This window comes from Amblyomma maculatum, chromosome 10 (assembly GCF_055883805.1).
Source record: "Amblyomma maculatum isolate TAMU_Amacu chromosome 10, ASM5588380v1, whole genome shotgun sequence".
NCBI classification, from domain to species: Eukaryota; Metazoa; Arthropoda; class Arachnida; order Ixodida; family Ixodidae; genus Amblyomma; species Amblyomma maculatum.
Genome location: NC_139353.1, coordinates 55,009,527 through 55,016,037, shown reverse-complemented (window position 1 = coordinate 55,016,037; position 6,511 = coordinate 55,009,527).

Below are 6,511 nucleotides of genomic sequence, written 5' to 3'. Positions count from 1 at the left end.
ACTCCATTTCTGCGAAGTATATTCATTGTTGTGGAAAAGAAAGCACAATCATTAAGGAACACCCGTAATGCCATACAAATAAATCCTACGTATGCTTGAGTTATATTTCCTTTTATATTTATTTGCGCGAATGACGTGCTTTTCTCTAATGGCATGGAACATCCATATGGTGCAGTTCACTTCAAGCAGGCAGCTATGGCATTCGGCAAAAGTACTACCTCTACGAATACTTACCCGACACATCGGTGAATCCTGGAAAATAAAAATAACTCCAAATCAATCCTACTTCTCAGTGCATTTGGGAAAAGTGCGTGTGCACAATTCACTTTAAAACAGATAAGTTTGAGTTCTTTTTTTTCGAATAATCAAATCCTTACGGATGCATAGACTGCCATTGTTGTTAAACCATCAAGTCTTGTGGTTATTGTGAACATCACTATTCATACCAAGCGCCTGTAGCTTTCGCGGTTAAGCAACAAAACAAAGGTAGTTGTGGTCGACCAGCTAAAACATTATCTTATGCGTGGTAACTTATTGCTACTCGATTTATGGGCGGAATATTGGTTGTCTGTGAAAAGAAAGGACAGCTATTAAGGAGCACCCATAATTTTATCCGCCAGACATATAATGCCTGCATATGCTTATTGTATATTTTTGTTTAGAACTATTTGCGTCAATATTCCGCGTATCTGTTATGGTATTTAACACCTGTAAGTTGGAGTGCGCCTCAACGATCAGGTGTGACACTAGGCAAACATTCTGACTCTACGAATACTTACCTGGCACCTCGCTGAATCCTAGAAAATAAGAACTCCAAATCAATTCTACTAGCAAACTCTCCTTTATTTCTTTGGGCAATTGGAACAAAAAGCACGTACAGGATTTGCTCTAATGCATTTCGGTGTGGGTTCGCGGAAAGGTTAAGGGAGAGGAGCTATTTCCGATGTAGAAGAAAATGGCAATAATAGTCGGTGCTATCGGGAATCGAAGGTTGCCCTCTGCCACCTTAGCACTGTGAGGTTTCTACTCGGTCTATAAGCACACCCGAAGCTCTCTTCCAGGTATCTGGCAAGGCGAAATAATTGAGGCCTAAATTTATCCGAACGTTATTTTGAAATGTTTTTTTTTTCTTTCCTCTCCAAGTATTTGTGTCCAGCCATGGCACACTTGATTGAACACGCTGCCGCCTACGCGGTGCCGCGTTTGTTCACGACCTCTATTTTTAATGTAAAATTTTCCTGTACTACATACCCGCAGTGACACCTACGTGACACCTTCCTTGAGGCGTATGATTAATAACTCCTATGAAACCTATACGCGTACATGCATTTTATGGTATACGACCAGATTTCTTCAATCAATAAGAAAAGCCTCATGTCCAGTGTTTAGCTTCTTTCTGCGTGACATGGTGCATGGGGGATGTGGATGGCTCAGACTTCAGCATGGAAAATTTTATTTTGAAAATGTTTGCGTAATTAACCAGAATTGTTATTCTGGCAGTATATTTTGGTGCATGACTTTATTTTTCTCGCATAACAAAATGCTCAATAATTACTGCGAGGAAGAGGCGACAAACCCACTAATATGTGTTTAACACATTGCATGTTTATAATCGGCTGCCCTTCTTGCCACAGAGCTTAATTAATCTATAGAACATTATTCAGCTGTTCTCATCAAAGATAATAACCTGTAGTTGAGCTTATTTGCGATTTTGAAAGTCTCGAGCAGGAGATATCAAAAAAGGAGAACATGAACTTTTACCCAGGATATCAAAGCAGCCGCAAGGGGCCAACGCTCTCTAAACTGACCAATGTTTTGTATCCTACTTATTCCTACTTATTCCCCATTTTACAGATAACTGTTTTTGCGTGCTCCAGCTGTCACTCCTTCGAGAGCATTTTTGTAAGCCAGTCGTCTAGAAGAAAATAAAACAAACTTTTGTTATGGCGAGAGACAATAACAGAAGTGTGGTTTATTTTTGAACTGGGCTAAAAACACGGTTTAAAACGTAGTAAGAATTGAAACGTGGAACAAGGGTGGTATGTAGTACTCCCCGTTTTAACAAAACTCCGGATATCCCCCGCTATTGCATAGCCTTATAATTAATAAACTATTGGCAACGAGACATGACAGTCTCTTCTCGATATGCCATCCAGTTTCTTTATTTATCTAGGGTAAGTCTCTGGTTGCAACCATGAGCTCGTGCGGGCCGTCTAGAAACTAGAACTCACGTGGTCACAACATCTGCGCACATCTTCATTGTTTATCATTCTACCAAGTGCGCTACTTGTGCAATCAATCTATAGAAAAAAAAATGTTTGCAGCCGCCTGTTTTAGCAGCACTCTGTGCAAGCTAATGAGCTTTTCTCATTCCGCGAGATATGCATTCAAGGAGCTGCGCAATAAGTTGTAACAATTTATATTATGCTCTCTAGCGCGAGGAAAAGCTAGATTTGCGTAAACAGTTCGGGTAGCTTTTGTTTCACGGAAGAATACCACGGAGAACACAATCCCTCTTTGTCACGTGGCGCGGCAGACTACGCGCGTGAGTTGAATGGAGTGATGGCTCTGAAAGTCTCAGCTTCATATGATACGGCGCGACAACACGAGGCATAGACGAAAATAGAGGAAAAACACAGAACAGTGTTTGTCTACCTTTCTCGTCTTGCCTAGTGTCAGTACCCATTCATGAAGTTTGTTATTATTCATTCTGTGGGTAAAGATAGCTCATCCCGAAAGTTCATAAAACATTCTAAGCATGCGTTCGTGTGTAATTACGCCCTGTGCTGTACGATCCAGGGTACATTATTTCTATCGTGTACCCTAGGTTTTTGTGGCAAGTGGCAGTCAGCCCCGTCATGGTGGTTCATGGTAAGGGAACTCGACTGCTTTACCCAATAATGCGGGATATAATGGAGAAATTTAGCACACCGTGATCCGCCATCCGCTACCGTGATCCACCATCGCGCGTTCCATTGCTTATGCCAAGATCACTTTGATGCCGATAGATGGCGCCACATGCTTGATGTCGGCACATTGACCTGCCGCATCGGAACCAATCAACTTGTGCGATCCGCCCACGAGCGGTAGAGGGTCACGTTGGCGGATCGCGGATCACGGTATGTTAAATCTCTCTAATATCGGGTGTCCCGTCAGGTTTTCGAAGGAGCAATAGGAGAAAGAATAGCCACACATTTTATGGAAAGGCGATAAACTGTAACGTGCTATACCAGTTGTTGAAAAATGCCACGTACCAAAGCCAACAAAGTTACCCCAAAATGAATTGCACTACAGAAGAACTCAGAACAGATAAACAGACAAAAAAAACTATATAATGATTATTTCTGAGGAAACGTCGATATTTATATACAGAGAGGGCGCAACAGGACGACAACATAGAAAGGAGAGGCACTGACGGCAATTTAGCTAAAATGAGTGGACATTTCTGAAACAAAATTTTGTCTTACCAGAAACCGCAGAGAACTGGGACGCATCACCTGAAAAAAAAAATGCAAACACCAGATGATAAGCAGCAAAAGGCAGAGATGTGAGGAAACAATATTTTCATCTCAACGCCAAAGTAAATGTGGTAATATGCAATGAAACCAATATTGAAATGGGCAAGTCAAATCTATCGCCTCAATGTCCGCGTAAGCAGTGTGGTGCCACAAGACACATAAATACGAAGTCCACCCAATGTTTCCAAAACTGAGTACAATTTCCGCTGAAGCGCACGCAAAAGAGCAACGCCTTTTCTTCAACAGGAAATATTCATGGCCAAAGAAGCACTTAAGGCTACACTATCTGGAGAAACATAAGGCGGTTTGAAACGTAACCTTTACTGCCTGTAAATCCGCCTGTTTAGGGTGCTAAACAATTACCTGAGGCTGTTTAGGGCTTGTGACCATAATTACAAACATCATATTTCATTACGCTAAGTACAGCCGTGCTTCGCGTGTCCGATAATTTGACCTTCAAGTGACCTTGACAAATATTGCGCCTCTCCTTTCTTATTATCGGAGAAGAAAATAATGAGAACATGACCTTGACTTGGTTATGAGTCTGTCCACTTTTCCTTGCTGCCCACCCACAAGTTTAAGGCACCTTCCGTTCCCTAAAACAAAACGTACTTTCATTCCCATATTTCCCTCTTCCCTTACAGAGCGGTTAATGCGTCCACAGCAACAAGTGTGACAGATACTACGCCTTTCCCTTCCTGTGAACCAATTATTATATTTATTATAATTATTGATAAAGAAAACTTATGATCAATTAACCAAAAAATAAAAAACGGCGTACAGGCTATTGCTGCAACATAGCTTTCACTCCATGGTTAAACCCCCAGAATTTCTTTTTTATACGTGGCCCCGAAATGGACACGCACGCGGTAGAAGATTCTCCTGTCAAACGCGGAAGATTTCAGCGTTAATTACATAAGTAGTATTTTGTCCGAAATTTTATCTGAAATCGACCGATGACTGGGCGTGATGTAGCAATACGTTTTTACGCATCCTACTGGTCTCCTTTAAACTCGCTTGCTATCGGTGCCAACGAAAACGGTTCTACGTCTCCTTTAAAAGGATGTCCAGTATTTATTTGTTTCCAGCACCTGTACCCTGTTAACTTCATTTAACAGATGTCATCAACTATATGGCTCAGCACGGTCTCGGTCCTTATTCTCCAACCGACGGAAAGCAGACCATTTTTCCAACATGCCCATAAAGCCGTTGATGACTACCAGTTTATAAGTAACAATTTACTTACTCATGATTAGGACGGCTTGTCAAGAAGTTCGTAGAAAGAAAAATGTACGCAGCTGGTACCTGTTCAAAGCCGTGAAAAAATGAGCGGATGTTGTGCACCTTAAAGCCAATTTCAGTAATGAAATCTTTATGATTACATTTTTGCGCAAAGCAGCCAAATGTCTCCCAGATACATTGACATGTGCAGTCCACTGGCCAAAGCAGATATGTCCGTATCCATTGATGAAGTTTATGTTATTAGATATTTATTTGTTTATTTCCAGTGCCCCTAAGGCCCTCTTGCGAGATTATTACTTACGGAAAAAAAAGGGGGGGGGGGGGGGGGGGTTCACACGAACACATATAATAGAAATACAGCAATAGCACTTGAACATTGAAATTTATACAACACACTTGCTACCAAAATATAGCGAAGACGTACATCATTACAATAGTAAGTATCAAATAAGCTATTTCACAGTGTTTTGTTGTAAAAGATTTTGAAATGATTGTAAGTTTTCTTCAGTAACAATGTGTCATGGCAGGTTACTGCAGTCTATTTTGTGCGCGGAATAAATGATCTTGCGTACATTCATGAGCGGAAAGTTATGCGCTTTAGTTTTTTATTGTGACCACGCCGTGGGAAGAATACAGGGAGCAGCAAAAAGAATCATCGTGGAACGTATATTGATGTTACGGTCTATGAAATAAGGTTAGGCGAGCAAAGTGACTCTATATGATAGTGGTTCTAACGCGGCACGTCGTTCTAGTGCTGTACCACTGCTCAAATGTGAGTAATCAGAGAAGAAGCTAACACCATAGTTTTGCAGGGATTCAATGCTCTTTACGAAGTGCGCTTGTTCAGGAATATAAGTGAGTTTTTTTAAGTGTGAGGGTGCGTACTTGAGGTTATGTCTAAGAAGACTGAGGGTGCTGTTGGTTGGTGCTAAAATAGGGGTTATATTATAACGCTATGTCAAGTCAGATTGAATATCAACTCCAATGGACTGGCAAGTTGTGGTCAGTTCTACGCTAGCGTTATTAAGGAAGTAGGCTGTAGGAATTGTGGAACGGTTAGTAAACGACAATCGTTTTTTTTAGACGCGTTTAAAGAGACATTAGACGGCAGGAAAACCAAGAAAAGACAGTATCGACAGCATCAAGGTCAGTTTGCAGAGAATGCCGGTCTGTATCATTAGTAACATTATATATAACACAGTCATTTCCGAAAAAGCTAATCTGAGAGGTGACAAATTTGGGAAAATCAATAATAAAAATTAAGAAAAGCAGGGGATAAATAACGCTGCCCGGGTGGACTCCAGATGTTATAGGGACAGAAAAAGGAGCTAAGGTCATTGACGCTTGTGAATTGTTCTCATCTGTAGAGAACTTCTTTTATTCAGGCAAAACTTGGGTGAATATTTTTCCTGAATTTCATTGAAAGCATGTGATGAGAAATGCGATCAAAAGCTTTAACAATGACGAAGAAGATGGCATCAATCTGTGATCCTGCATCTACTCCAAAGATTATGTCGTTAGTAAATCCTGCGAGTTGAGTGTCACATGAATAGCCCCTGCGAAGACCGTGCTGGTGCTAGTACATCTTTTTGTACTTGGGTGTAGAAGAAGAGGAGTGGGGAAGAGGAAGTGTGTGTTCAGATCCATATTACAGCTGGTAGTGTGCGCATGTGTTGTGTCTGCTCGCATGTGTTTGTGTTTGTTGCGTCACATTTCTGGGTATTACGTGAGATCATAGCGAAAATACATTC